Genomic DNA, 15,590 nt, shown 5'->3' with positions numbered 1-15,590 from the left:
TAAATAAACGATGGTAATCATTTCTTATTAATTTGGGAGTAATTACGGCGGTAATGAATACTTTTCTCTCATGGTTGTCATTGCGGCCCATCCACACTATTATTGTCAAAACAGCAAATATTCTTGTCATTAAAGGCTTTCTTTGCCCCCCCAAAAAAAGATAACATTCTGCTTGTCTGCACTTTTTAATGAAAGTACAAAACACAGATAAGAAACTGCAGCAGGGTCAGATAGCTTTGGAAAGATAAAGACATGGTTAAGTTTTGAACTTAAAGGCGGTGATTCTACCGCGTTTCCCATTTTGTTTTCAGCTAATCGGGTTACAGGAACTCCTGGTCCCCTCAGGAACACGCTCGCATGGGTGACCCCATCATGCCACATCTGCTTGGATCATTACTTCAGCAGCATCTGTCCACACAGCTTAACACTTCGCCCAAACCGACACGCATAAACCACTCGTTCCCCCGCCCCTTAAAACCGCTTACAACAAATACTAATAATCATTTTTTTTTTTTTAAACAAAAAGAGAGACATCCAGCCTGTAGAGTAAACAGAAAACAAAAGCTGTCGGGCCATCATTTCCACAATAACAATTTGTTCCCCTAACATTTCGAAGAAACTCAAGCCTGAGATCATCCAGAAAATGTAATAACTTCTTCACAAAATCAGGGTTACAGACAGACAACAACAAAAACACCCATCTTGATTGACGTTTGCACATAAAATCCCAGCCCAGAGGCAGCTGTGGTTTCCTTTTGGAGATAATCGCTTTTATGAATGTTCCCCTCTGAAACACTCATTGTGTTCCCCCTCAAAACCAATTCAATTTCACTTTCCAAGAATGGCCTAGTGTTGGAGCAGCTGAGCTTGGGTCAAGGAGGGGGGTCCGAATGGGGATAAAGAAGCTTGGTCATCGCTGCTCTGTAAGCTGTGAGTCAATGTTTGGTAACGCTCCAAGAAAAGCGTCTCTTACTGCCACACAGGAGGAAACCGCAGCAGAGCAGCTTCACCGGCATTTACCGACTCTCCATATTTAAAGTGGGATCTTTAGGGGGTGACAGAATACTTAGTCATGTTCCCCTCCAGTGGGAGCACGAGCTAAACGTGGACACCTGCTACCGTTTCCTGGAAAATACTCATCTTGAACCGAGAGGCCTGTGTGGTTTTGGACCTTAACACTGAAAGTACAGAATACCTTTCCTGTAGAAGTTCATGTAGGTCCCTCTCTGATGATTATCTGATCATGAATCTTCAAATGGGAATTAGTGGTGAATATTGCAGCATAAAAATGTGCATTTATTTCAACATCATAAACGCTTCAGCACATCAGATTTACATTAACTCAGTAAACAATTTAAATGTATTGTAATGGACAGGAATTCATATAAATACTCATATTTGAAATTTGACATGATGAGGACTCTTGAGCTTTTAACAAATATGAGCCAAGAATTGCCTATATGGAACCTTGTATCAACTATGTGATCATTTCTAATTTGAAAAGGAAATATCTTGGTCTCAACAAGTTGGATTTCATGCAATTTGTTATTTGTAGAAGCCATACAGCCATTTATTGCTGATAAGCACTGTTAAAAGGAGCCTGAGACAGGAATGAGACATCTAGTAGCCTGGGCTATTTCAGCAGCATCCTCTCCTTTCTCTTTAGCAGCAATGCCAACATTTCCTGGAAACTATTTTTTTTTTTTTAAAAACGTTAAACTTTGACATTTTTTTAATAAACAAATTCCACTTTTTCTAGATACAAGTTTAAATCTGCGAAAACTCAAAGAGGTCTGCTGTTCGGTGCCTTCAACGTGCAGAAGTGCTACAAACAAGACACGGGGCTTCAACACAAAGTTTGCAAACGTACAAAACTCACATTTGACTGAGAATCCTTTTAGTGGATCACCAATCGTTTTGGTAAGATCCCGCTTTGTCGCCCACCGCCTGAAGCGATCAAAGTATTTCCCTGGACGTCGGCCAGAAATAAAAAGGGGTTAGACTAAACTGATTAGGACATGCATGACACATTTAGCTGCTCTCATTATACAAAGACAAAGGTTACAGGCCTAACCCATCACACAGCCCGCACCATAATTACCATTCACAGCCACCCATGCATAAAATTCCTCAGCTCCCCGATTCTGTACCCCCTGCCTCCCAACCCTTCTCCACTTCAGCCTGGGCTTGCAGCTAGCAGCAACAGGCTGGCCTGCTCGGGGCTGCAGCCCAGTGGACCCAAGAGCATCAGACCATTCCACCCCAGGCTACTGTTTTTACAAAAACAAGACACCTTCCTGCTGCTGCTTCATTTTTATTTATTTTTTTGTTGTTTTTTTTGTTTTTTTTACCTTGCAGCCACACAATCTGTAACAGGGGTCCAACACCAGCACCATATCAGGTGTCATGTGATTAGACTGAAATGTAAAGACAATAGCTTACAAGGCATCCGACACTTTGCCATTTGGTTTGCCACTCAAACCTCTTTCTTTTTTCCCCCCGCCATACAAGACAGACACCATTTGCTTAAAATAAAGAAAGGGTAAACAAATCAAGTCTTAAAAGGGCTGGAACACATTTATGACAAATACGCCTATCGGAAAGAGAAGTACACTCAAACAAGGTTTATGTTGAACACTATTTATAAATGTTAAAACTATTCCTTAATTCTTTTTATACGCTAAAACAACACCACCCCCCTTCTATTGATGAACTCCCAGCATACATGCTGATTCTTCTCCAGACCACACATCTTCTCTCCCTCTCCTTTTACAACACCACATTTAGAGCTCCACATAACATCAAGCCCAGCCTTCATTACAGATGTTACACTGACCAAAAAGATCCATCCACTGACATTTTAACCAGGCAGCCTCATCTGATACATTCTCAGGCAGAAAAGTACCATTACTGTTTGAGGATACGAGAATCAAAATCGTTTACTGTAGTTTTTAAAAAAAAGTGCCTCCGTCTTTAGATTCAGTAGGACTGATGCAAAACTTTTCTTTCAAAAAAAGTTACAATTTGATTTACAAGCATGGGAGAGAGGATCTAGTGTGGCTGCAATCAAATCCTCTGATAAAGTGTATCTTATAAGGCAAAATAAGTGTCTTAAAGCAAGACATACTTTGCAAACAAAAGCGTGTTATCTCAAGGACAGTCGCTCTTTCTCCAACCCTCTGTTTTTTTAGCAAATAAGTCTCTTTAATAGCATTAACTTAGGCCCGCGGCAAACAATGACTATCCCCTTTAGCAGGTAAACAAACCGTAAGATGAAGCGGAATCAAAGAGAGCGAGAATAAAACTAGCAGCTCACCTTGGTGGCGGGGAGCTGTGAAACAGCCAGAATTGGTCAGAGGAACAGAGAAGAGTCCTGAGCTGAGATGCAGGAAAACTTCCAGGGCGAAAAAAAAACTACAAAAAAAACTGAGTATCCAGCCTTTAAAGTTGGGTCCGTTAACGAAGCTCTGCCGCGTCGAGCTTTAGCTAACAAGTTTGCGCATATCTCAGGCAAACTTCTGCGATGGACGAAAGGAATGTGGCCCCAACTCAGGGCGAAAAAAAAAACTGGTTAAAAAAACATTTTTCTTTTGTTGTTGTTGTTGTTGTAATTTAAGTTCGGCTTGTTATTCCGTTTAGAACATTTTTGCTGTGTCTTACCTAAGCTAATCAGAAACTAAGCGAGAGCAGTTTTTTTTGTAGTCCCTTTATCCCAACACGTCTCGCACGCGATGAAATCTACGCTCCTCACTTGTAGAGACTGAGTCCTAAACTTCTCCAACTGACGCCAACGAGAAAACCGGGAAGAAAAATCCACTCCGTGTTGAGCTGTTCAGAAGGCAAAGTAGCTCTAAAATTATTCCTGAGAAATATTATTTGACCATTCCTGGCAGATAAATGCTATTCCACAAAGAGAGAGTCCCGGGCAGCTGCAAACCTCCCCCTCTTAAATCTGAGTATGCATATTCTCCACACTACAGAGGCAGCGCATTGACATTACACATACTACTTCCGCTTTTCTGCTTTCAAAGTAAAAGTCTACGGCAAGGACTTGTGGAAGGCCAAAGGCACCGTTCCGTGAGTAAATAAATCCTTAAATAAACATCAAAATAAACAATAAAATTGTGAATAAAAACATAAAACAAACAATAAACAATCAACAAACATTCTGTGTCTGTATTTATGTTTCAATGATTAAAAACTGATTAGATAACTAATAATATCCCTCTCATTTGTTATTGTTTGTAAAACAAAAACATAATTATTTTAGTATTTATTTAATTATTTCATGATTATGTAACAAGATGAACCCATCAGAATCAGTCTCAATGATGCTGACGGTTTAAAAAAAGTTTTTGAAAGATCATAGTGAGAAACTTTATTTGTTAATAAAGTTATGAAATACACTCTTTTATAAATTAACATTTATAACAAAACAATTTTAAATGGCAAAAAATAAATATATAAAATGTTGAATTTAGATTTCAGCATTAAATAACTTATTAATGAGTCATGTGCATCTTTTAAAAATTTAAATAAATCTGGATAGATAAATTAACATATTCATTCCAAAAATCTAATTATCACACACAAACAGGCTTATTTAAAGGCGCATGGCACTGATCAATCCGGATCAGCCAAAGCTGTTATTATTCTCCTTAATTTATTAGATTTTCTTTCATTAGCCTCATAAAACTTAAGCCTCTCAAACTTTCATTTAGCTTTTTAGTTTGTTGCTTTTTTGTGATCTTTGATTACTTTAATTTTCTGCTAGTTGCTACGCTTTTGGTTTTAAATCACCAAAGCGTCCTGGATTTTTTTTTTATTATTTATTTATTTATTTATTTATTTATTTATTTATTTATTTATTTATTTATTTATTTATTTATTTATTTGCCATTTCCGGGATGTTTCGTGCTAAAACTTTCTACCTTGATGGAGGAGTTTCGCAGAGACCTGGCTCCCACTGCCATCCGGCACGGCGCCTCTCCTGCAGAGCTCAAACAAACTCCACACCGCGCTCTTTGGCTTGTACTACGGTCTGGATAAAACAGATACATAATAAAATAGCATAAGAGCAACAGTGAAACACAGTCCTGGTTACAATAATCTGAGCATAAAAGAACAGCCAGTGTGATACATTCTCATCAAAACGTCCCGCAAAAGTAACTTGCATCCCTTTAACTTTTGAAGCGTTTATCAAATTTCCACCACAAAACTTTATGTTGTTTTGTTTTTTTTAATTGAAATTATATCTGATAGATCAACATAAAGTAGTATATTGTAGTTAAGTGTAAAGAAAAGGATATATGTTTACAAAAAAAAAGAAAAGAAAAATCTGAAAAGTATGGCATGCACATGTATGTAACCACCTTGACTCCATGTTTTGTAGAAGCACATCACATGTGGTTATAATTTCAGATTAGAAGTGTTTTGGGATGTGTCTACCAGCTGTGCAATCAAACTGAAAATTTGGCCCATTATTGTTTGCAAAATAGCGAAACCTCAGACAGATCGGATGAACACCACATTTGAAGTCTTGTCACAGATTCTCAGATTCTCGGCCCATTCTGACATATGATGAATACGGTGTGATCCAGTATTTCCAGCTCTATCTCTTGCTGTATGTTTGGGGGTTCTTGTCATGCTAGGTAAAAGTCAACCCCATGTCTCATGTGTTTTGGGACTTCCAAGGAGATTGACCTTAATTTAGCTCCTTGACCAGTTTCCCTGTCCCTATTAGAGAAAAGAGAGCCCACAACATAATTTAACCAGCAGCACGCCTCACCATGTTGTATTTAGGCTGACATGTATTGCTAGTTTTCCACTACAATTAAGTGTTTTGCATGAAGGCCAACATTCATATTTTTTGCTTCATCTGACCCAACCTCCTTCTTCTGATTCTGCTATGTGGCTTGTGAGAAACTGCAAACAGGACTTACTATGACTATCTTTTGGCATTTGAATGGTGTTTTGTTTGTTTGTTTGTTTTGCCACTAATCTATAAAAATGAGATTTGTAGAGTAACACATTCTCCCACCGGAGCTGTGTATTTCTGCAGCAATAATCCCCCTTGTAAAGAATTCCAGTTTAGGTTGACCATTGTCTTTTGGTCAGTTTGAATTTGTGTCATAACTCTTTACACTTTTAGTTGCTGTTCTGTGACATATCAAGCTTCTCCACATCTTTCTCCCTGACCTCTTTGTTGTGTTTTCACTAATGTCCTCTAACAAACCTCTGATTACTCAGGTGGATACTGTTTACAAAATAGATGACTTCTGAAAGCAATTTTTAAAGAAATTTTATAGTGAAGGGGTATGAAATGAGTACAAAAGGGAAGCACACTTTAAATGTCTATTTCTTTAAAAGAAATATTTCAACTTCTTACTTTAAAGTTTCTAGCTGTTTTGTGGAAATGGAAATCTGTATGAATACCTTTTGCCAGAGCGAATTAGGTAAAGAAATTTAGTTGTTTGCACTAGTGTTGCACTAGGGGGTTTGCACTAGTGTTTATAGCATATCTGAGACAAGAGAGCAAAAATCTATCTATTTTGAAAACACAAATGACATTCCATTTGTCTAATTTTACATGCCAAATTCTTATTCAAAACTGCAAAAACACAAAATCTTACTAAGTATTTTTGGTCTAGTTTCTAGCTCAAAAATCTTGAGACAAAACTATTAAGCAAGCTATGCAAGCTTGTTATAAGTCAATAATTCTTCAATGATGAAAAAGTATTACTTACACTGGCAGATTATTTCACTTGTAACATGGGAACAAACATCCACGTTAGTCTTGTCTTATTTCAAGTGTATTGAGATATTTTCTTGTGAAAATATCTCAATATTTGCTGTGAAATACATACATTCAAACAAAATTTGATTAGAAAACAATACAGTCAACATTGGTTGATTATATAATGACAAATGTCAGTAAGTTATCCATGCAAGTCTTTTCAGAAAGCAAACTTTAAAAGGTAAAATTTAAGCTTTCTTACAAAAGCCTAAAATGCCAAAGCCAAATTGAACAAAGGTTTGTAAGAGGTTATGTAATAATAATCTGATTGCGTTTTTCTATGTAGGGCTTTAGCAAACAAACATGGATATTAATTCTCTCCCAGAAACATAAGCATACTCATCAGCGTCCTGTCCAAAGGATGCTGAAGAACAACAACAGCAAAACTGCTTTAATGTTCAGACATAAAAAATTTGGCAGATTTTCAAAGAGCGCCAGAATTTCAAAAGTGTCGCCAGCTCAGCACAAACGCAGACTTCGCTCTGACCGATCAAACATGTCGTTCGTTCCTGAGGACCTCATGTGGGCTTTGATTTCCTGTCAGGGTTTGACAAATGACTGACAGCTGAGACCCGGCTTTGTAGTGTGATTAAAGAATGGCATAACGCACTGCTTTGTGCCTCAACATGTGTTAACCTCTCATCCTCCATGCGGCGGTTATCTTGCTCAGACAAAGTGGAGGCCGACAAAGTTGAACGTACTTTATTAGTTGCTCGTCCGTAGAGTTTCAAGAAGCCACTCGATTCCACCTTCCGACTTCTGTTAAAAGCAAACATTGTTTTATTGCCGGTATATTGGTTCGAATTAAAGCCTCGGCTTAGGCTCCTATCAGTCAGGGCGGTGACGTTATGGAACTACCTTTTACTACACTGTCATGCCTGCAAAATAAATGTTGGGTAATGACTGGAAATTCCAGCAAGAGATAGCCAGAGCAACACCTTTTTTTAATCGTCAACAATAACTACAGGGCCAGTTAAAAGTTAAAATAAACAATCAATATGTCATTCATTTTAGACTTTGGATCCACAGGATTGAATTTATTGTGGATTTTCTCTCACCCATATAAGTTTGTTAAAAATGCAGCATGTAATTTTAATTTAAAAACAATGGTTTATACTTTTTTAAAAATTAAAAACATGTTTTTTAAATGTATAAACATACTATACTGTTGTGGCAGCAGTATGAGACAAATAATCTGTGAAAAAAATCCAACTCCTCTGCTTTTTCTCAGTGCTCCTATTGCCATCATCGCTCCCGGTCAGAAACAACCAATCAGAGTCCGGAGGAAGTTCTTAGCGCTGTCAATCAAGCTCCTGTATTCTCTGATGAACGTGCTAATGGCTGAGAAACAACTTAACGGTTACAGGAAAACTTTTTATCTACCATCAGCAGCAGCTACAACTAGTCTGAGCGTTGATAGCATTCTTTGTTGTGGGAAACTAGCTGTAGCATAGCAGAGATCAAAACAGAGGGTGTGAGCAGAAGAGCGTGGACAGGCATGACTGACAGTGCCGAGGCTCTCCTCTTGGCTCTGATTGGTTGTTGACAGTGTTGTATTTCTGCTGTAGACCACTACCAATACTGACAAGAAAAGTGGTCAGATGTTGCTTATTGGCGGTTTCAAGAAACATGAGATTTTTCTGCAGCCTTCTAAGTGACATTTATCCAAATATTATCATTTTTGGGCCTGCATATACACTTTTGAACCTGTGAATTAAATTTAATAATTCAAGGCAAATTCTTATTCTTGAAGTCCAAATCAGAATGATGTTAATGTCAATGGTCAGTGTGTGTAAATGTCTGAGCAACAGTTTATTGAGCATCAGTGAACAGTACACTGCAAAACGCTCGGGTCAGCCTTCATTTCTTTATATTTTGCTTCCTTGAAGCCAGACTGTCCAGTAATTTCATAAAGTGGTTCTGAGCAGCACTGGTTCACTGGGTGTTTTAAAAGCCTGCCTTTATTTTACGTCTGATTAGTTGTGTTCTCTCCTTATTTTCAGTTGAGTCTTGTCTTCTTTCATTTGGCAAATTTCACTGTAAAGTGCAGCGAGTCTTAGAAGCAAATCTGGAGAAGTGGAGGGCAATACAAATAAGAGGCAGGCCTAAAGATAACGCTGCACAGATGCTGATGGACTCCATGGATGCAGACCAAGAAGGAAGCCATTTCTCAAACACATGAAAGCCCACTCAGCCTTTGCGAGTTTTCATCTGGGCACATGAAAATATGTCCTCTGTTTTGTGTTTGGATGAGACAAAAACACAGCTGTAGCAATCAAACGTTAGACGCATACAAACCGAAAAGCGCAAGCCACGTGGTCAAGCAGGGTGGTGGAAGCATTATGCTTTGGGAGTGTTTTTCAATGACATCATGAAAACTGATGACTATGTCCAGATCCTCATCAACAACATCAGGGAGTTTAGGGCAAAATTGAGCATTTCAGCATGACAATAACTCAAACTACACAGCAAATACGGTGAAGAAATATCAACAACAGCATTTTTGGTCTTTGAGACAGCTATCCTACACAACATGTTTTCAAATAAGCTCCATTTTGTAAAGTTTTTTTTCTAAGATGGTTTAAATTTGTATTTTGTTTGAGGCTCATCATTTATTTCATTCCACAGTAGCACTGATTTTCTGATTCTTTTTTTTTGTATTGTGTACAGTGACTGTAAGTTTGTTCTGTATGTATTGCCCCAAACGTTCACACAATAACTCAAATGTTGGTCAATGACAATATATTATATAATATAAGCAAAAACCTCTGGACCAGAACAGATCTTATTCTTCTCAAAAAAGCAACACCTTTGGGTAATTTTGCTTTTCGTTGACAGATCTGTGGTTTCCGGCAAAACCTATAATCCAATATGACACCCAGTCAAACTGGACTCTCATGAACTCGTTCTAAATCAACACTGTTGATAATTATTTTTGACTGCATTGCTTACGTATTTATTGCAGTTTCCAAATACCATGATTTTTTTTTATTTGATTTTTTAAAAATTTAGTGACAATTTATTGCTTTTGAACCAATGTTTTAGTTTTTTCGTTTGGTAATGGCAAAGAGGTTTTCTGATCTCAAACACTCACCAGAGTACGGCAGATTAATGGTCAAAGATAGCAATGGAGACATGCAAAAAGCTGGTCAACAAATGTGAGCAGTTGCCAGAATTGCTGAAAAAGCCAACGTAAATTAAAGTGGAGAACATATCTTCTTTTTCCCAATAACGTTTTCCCAACCTGAAAACAAATTTATTTGGAGAAATAACATGGTTCCAAAACCAAATCTGCCAGGGAGCCGAGTGAGTGACTTTGGCCTTTACTGCATGTAGGAACAACATCAGTTTCTTATGGTGTTTTATGTCTGAATGATTCACAGGCCAGAGCAAACAAATAATCCAGTGTTCTGAAAACACTGAACTTGATCAAAAAGTGGAGTGAATAAGCATGCAATGTCCAAAGCAAACCTTTGAAATGCTTGAGAACTGATAATCAAAAACACTCTAAATGATTACAAGAAAGTCTGGCTCCTTGGAGCCGTTATATATTTTCGCATTATGGTTAGTTTAAAGTGTTCCGCAACTTATAAGAAGGGGAGACTCCAGTAGTTTCTCTCATCAAAGTCTGTTTATGGGAGTTGGGGAGTACCAGTCCATATGTGTAGCAGTTGTTTTAGTCCTTTGGAGGCTCCAGACAGGGCTGTATGAAGTAAAGGGCAGCACAAAAGGCGAGTAATCAGAACCAGTGGGAGAAAAAAAAAGAAAAGAGGAAAAAAAAAGGTCAGAAAATAGAGGTCTTTCCACTCTCAGGGTTTCACATCTTTATTCACTCCTGCTCTCTAAATTGTGAAATAAGCCAAAAAACTAACAACTAAAAACAGGCCAGGCTTGGAAGAATTTTATTAAAAACACATTTCAGGGTGTTTGGCACTCCTGAAGAGAATGTATTTCAAAGTCTTTCAAATAAATAGATTTTTTTTGTAGTTGAAAAATTTCACTCACTAAATTCCTACAGAAATGTGGTCGATGTGGTCATCCTCATGAGTTAGACCAGATCATTTGCGTAAACCTCTCCATGTTTAGAGTCAGCACAATAATTAAAAGTTTACAAGAGGAACTGTAAGGATTTAAAAAGACCAACAATTATTTTGGTACCACATAGCAAGATATGCTATGTGGTACCAAAATACCATATTGTCAGAAGCTTTTAGGGTGATGTTCTCCCTCGTGGGAAAACACCACCCTAAAAGCTTCCAGGTATATAAAAGAGTCGTTTCTTGGAATCTCTTTTGTGTCAAAAACAACTGCGGAATCGTATCCGAGTGTCAAATGTTCATTAGGGAGTGTGTGGGTCTTTTTATATGCTTTGACCTAAGATTCAGTTTTTCAGTGATAAAACTGCAGGATGGATGTGTGGTAAAGCAAACTGGCATGGTAGAGGATTGATAATGCAGTGGGGCAAAATTCCTTGTTTTTAAGAGTTTCCTAAACCACGTCCAAACATTAATCTGAATGAGATGCATTGGAATGACACTGAACTGACTTTTTAAGGCTGAAGTCCTCCAAAATGGCTGAATTAAAACGATAATTCACAGAAGAGTGGACCAAATTCCTCCTAGCACAGCCAGCTTTTGGCAATCATTTAAATATTTAAATACTGCCTTTTTGTATCTACTTCGGCTATTTCTGTCTGAAAGTAAAATTTGTTTCATAATCTGAAACGTGCAAGTGTAACAAAAAGTATAAAAAAAGATGGAAAAACCTAATCTGCAAGAGGCCAAATAGTTTTGTACAGTACATAAAAGAGAGTCTTTCATCTTCACTTTCAACCCAACATATTTTTAGTTTATGATTCCACTGATAGTGAATGACTGGTTCCAAAAGTCACAGTGCCTTTATGTTGCACCCAGCGCTTTAAGCTTCAAAGGGAGCTGCTAACTATATTAGCAGATGGAGCGAGAATCTGACAACCGCATACATACCAGAAGAACACCAAGCGTGTTTATTAGAGCAACTAACAGTGAGAGTTCCACATGCATGTGCTGCCATCGGCCACATCTTACAGCTTCAGCAACAAAACGAGACTGAGGGGATCTTTGATGCAGCAGCAGTTTGGGGCTTCGATGTTTTATTGACAATTGCTTTTAGTATGTCTGAGTATGTGCATGTGTGTCTGCGTGTCTGTGTGTGTGTTTGTGTCACAGATAAAAAATTCCACTGAGATGTGCTCCAATCTGTTAACAATGAAAGGAGGTTTAGGCAGCACATCAAAGCTCTGGCAGAACTTTCGGCATATGGTGATTGTTTATGCATTTGGTTGCTTATTCTTTTCCACTGATGGCAGGAGACGAGCAAAGTATCAAAAACAGGTCAGGGCGAAATCAGTCCAGAACAGATGAGCAAGACATTTAAAATAGGCAACTGCAAACCAGCCAAATGGAGTAATTATTCGCCAGCTTAGAAGAGGGGTTATTTTTGTAAGCTGATTTAAACCATTCCATTGTATTTCTGAATTAAGGTTTAGAGGCTTTGTCCTGCTGGAAGGTGGAGCTTTGCCAAAACCCATTCTCAAACCCCCAGTTCTTACGGCACTGTGTCTTGCAGCTTTTTGACGTCTCTCTACTTCCCCACACCTGAATCAAACAACCAGCAGGACTAGGTGGAACTTATGATCCTTACCCATTACGATCAGTGACCAAGATGATCTGAACTTCCTCCTCCGCTGTTTGGTCATGCTCTCTATATCTTCCTCCTCCTTTTCAACTCCTCTTGGATTTGTAGCGGTAGTTCAGGTAATATTTGAGCTCTTGACATGCTTATCAGCTGCTCCAAGTTCTAAAAACAATTCATTGTTGTCCTGGTTATTCATCATAACAACTGTCCAAAAGTTTAAAAAGAAAAAAAGCAAGAGCAAAAAAACTTCCTTCCAGCTCTTTATCCGCACCACTAGTTAGACAGGTTTAAAGCTAGGCCTGTCACGACAATAAATATTGCTGAGCGATTAATTGTCTCAAAAATTATTGCGAAAAACGATAATATTGTTTGAAGATTTTTAAAATGATGTAATGGTAATGACATAATGCAAGCGATATCATGCCAAAAATAAATACACTTCATTTTCAAAAGAACAGTTAACACTGGAACTTGTAAACAAAATGAACAAAACAACCAAAAATAAAACTGACTCTCAGTCTCCGTTAACAAAAAACGCACTTGAATAAAAACTAAACACAACATAAAACCAAGGTGGAAATAAAAACTACATTCAACCAAAAGAGTGCAGATTATGAAGTCTGTATGCTATATTGGCCTTCAATAATCATTAGATTTAAATAGAGAAGACGGGCACGTTGACTACCTGATGCAATAGTTCACTCCTCCTTTACACTAGGGGAATTGGGTAAAAATTTTCTTTTGCGTTCCCTCGCAATAATCTACTGATAAGTTATGTGGCATAATTGAATACTGTAAGCCCTTCTTACAGTGACCGCTGTACTTTCTGCCTTAATACAAGGTTATGTAAGGTTTTTCCATGTATGTTAATATCTCCTTGTGAAATATCTGATGTTTTACATGTTTTTCTTTAGGATAGGAAGGCACCACAAACCTGTAATATTAACAGAAACTTTCTGTAAGTAGGAAAGAAATAATAATACATCCTAATTTGGATTATTTCTGAGTTATTATCGCAGGGTAATAAGTCATCTGACAGTTTTGATTGTGTCTCTGTTGGGTTCGTTGACTGAATGGTTTAAAGCAGTGGTCCCCAACCTTTTTACCGGTCAACCCTTCGTAAATTTCCTGCAGACTGAGGGGCACGTTGTAAGGATCGAGAGACAATTGCCATTGTTTCTTATGATGGGGCAGGGGGTAGGAGGAATGCGTGCCCGTTCCATCTTAGAATTAACAGACACAAACACGCACCATAAACCCTAACCTTAACCAAAACTTAATTCACATCTTACCTCTAAACATTACCCCAGAATCAAAGCAATGAGTCCATCATATTAGGACTGGGCTTTGGTCCTGATATGATGGAACTAATATGACACTGGACATATAATGGTGCGTTCACACCAAACATGATTGGACCGTCAGGAGCATCTGATTTACATTCAAAGTCTATGTGGAGTCGCGTTGAGGCGCGTTTGGAGTGTCTAGCGTGGCGCCATTTGAACCGTTTGACGCCTCGAGCGAGTCCAACATTCCACATAGACTTTGAATGTAAACAAGACTCACCTGACGCTCAAAACCTGTTTGACGTGAACGCATCATTAGCGCATCATTAGAATGTTCAGTTCCATTGGTAACAGTGACATCCGCAGTGATGACATCACTCTTTGATATGACAAAGGAATCTCTCTCTTGAATGTAGTTCACAGACAACGTTTTCTCAGACCTGTTCCTCAGTTCTATTGCGGCAGATCACTCTTCAGAGCACATTTGAAATTACTTGAAAGAAGCGGGATATCGATTCCAGATATTGCACGCATTTCAGAGAAGCAAGAAATTACTAGAACATCGACATGAAGCATCAACAGATTGCATGTGAACATGAAGCTTTTCCAGCTGAGCTTTCATGGGTCGACATTATGGACCTCAACATCCAAGTCGACTACGACGCTGTCATTTCTTTTGAAGAAGACATAGACAGCCCCATTGAACCAGAAGATGAGTCAGGAGAGATCCAGGGGGAATCAAGTCCTTCCGGCGACTCTGAGAGTCAAACATCATTGGAAGTCGAGCAGAAAACAACTCCCTCTGCTGGCTTCAAGGTTACCCCCTCAGTGGAAGTTGTGGGAGAGTCAAGCCAACACGTCATCGAACTCACAACACAGGTAAAAAATCTTAAAAAAGAATTGCAGAGAACGATTATTGATCTCTATGTGGAAAGAGACCGAAGGTTTGAATATGAGGCTGAAGTCAAATCACAGCAGGAGGAGATTCAGAAACTACAAAGAATGTTGGAGAAAGAACGACACCTGAGAGTCAAATGTGAACATGAAAGAAACGTGGCAGAGGTTAAAGATCTATCAAAGGTTTCTTGCTCGTCCAAAGTTACAGCCGACAAGACTATTCTGCAACAGCTGGATTATTTCAAGAGGGAGGCTGAAAAATACGCCTCCCGCAACAAAGGACTGATAGACGTAATGGTTGAGGAATACAGAGTGAGACTTAAATATGAGGAGCAGCTTAAAAGTCTGACTGAGCAAGCTACCAAATTCAAAGCACAGGAGGAAACGGTGAATTCTCTGCAGGGTCAGGTTGCAGACCTCAAGGTGAAATTAAAACTTGCTCTGGAAAACAACCATCCTAGAGTCTCCATCCAACCAGAGGCCTCCCTGCAGACAGAGCAAAGAAAGACCTTGAATCAACTAGGGGTCTCCATACATAGTCTCACTCAGCCTTTGCACCGACCAACTCCCAGGATGCAAACAGAGGAGTCAACGCAAAGCCGGACTTCCACACAAACATGGAGGTCTGAGGAAAGACAGACGACCATGCGACCAACCTCCACTGGTTGCAAGGAGGGCCTTCATGTTGGCATTGGTGCGAAGGCCAATCTATGCCCGGCTCGGCCGTTACATCGACCCACACCCAGGTGACAGTAACCCAGGTCAATATACAAACCCAGGTTGTGCTGACACTGGGCATTGTGGAAATTAGAAAATCAAAACAGATACAGGAAAATAAAATTCCTGACTCCAAAGTCAATGGAGAAAACACAAGATCAGTTTCAGAGTTCAAAACAGCATAACAAATATTATTAAAACTTCCCTTTACAAAAGCT

At 38.7% G+C, this 15,590-nt stretch overlaps 1 protein-coding gene across 5 annotated transcripts in view; it reads right to left on the bottom strand.

Annotated features, from left to right (window-relative positions):
- Positions 1 to 3,969, bottom strand: part of fgfr1a (fibroblast growth factor receptor 1a) — a 32,707-nt gene extending 28,738 nt beyond the window's left edge. For 2 of the 5 annotated variants that reach the window (XM_044111319.1, XM_044111321.1), the window contains exon 1: positions 3,317 to 3,969. The gene's annotated coding sequence lies outside the window, so the exon portion shown is untranslated. Of the gene's footprint in view, positions 1 to 1,879; positions 1,970 to 3,316 lie in introns of all 5 variants that reach the window. The other 3 variants (XM_044111322.1, XM_044111323.1, XM_044111320.1) reach the window with 2 other exon arrangements.
- Positions 3,970 to 15,590: the final 11,621 nt, after the last annotated feature.

This window comes from Gambusia affinis, linkage group LG03 (assembly GCF_019740435.1).
Source record: "Gambusia affinis linkage group LG03, SWU_Gaff_1.0, whole genome shotgun sequence".
Classification (NCBI taxonomy): Eukaryota; Metazoa; Chordata; class Actinopteri; order Cyprinodontiformes; family Poeciliidae; genus Gambusia; species Gambusia affinis.
The sequence above is the reverse complement of the archived record's forward strand: the minus strand, read 5'-3'. Positions and strand labels throughout refer to the sequence as shown.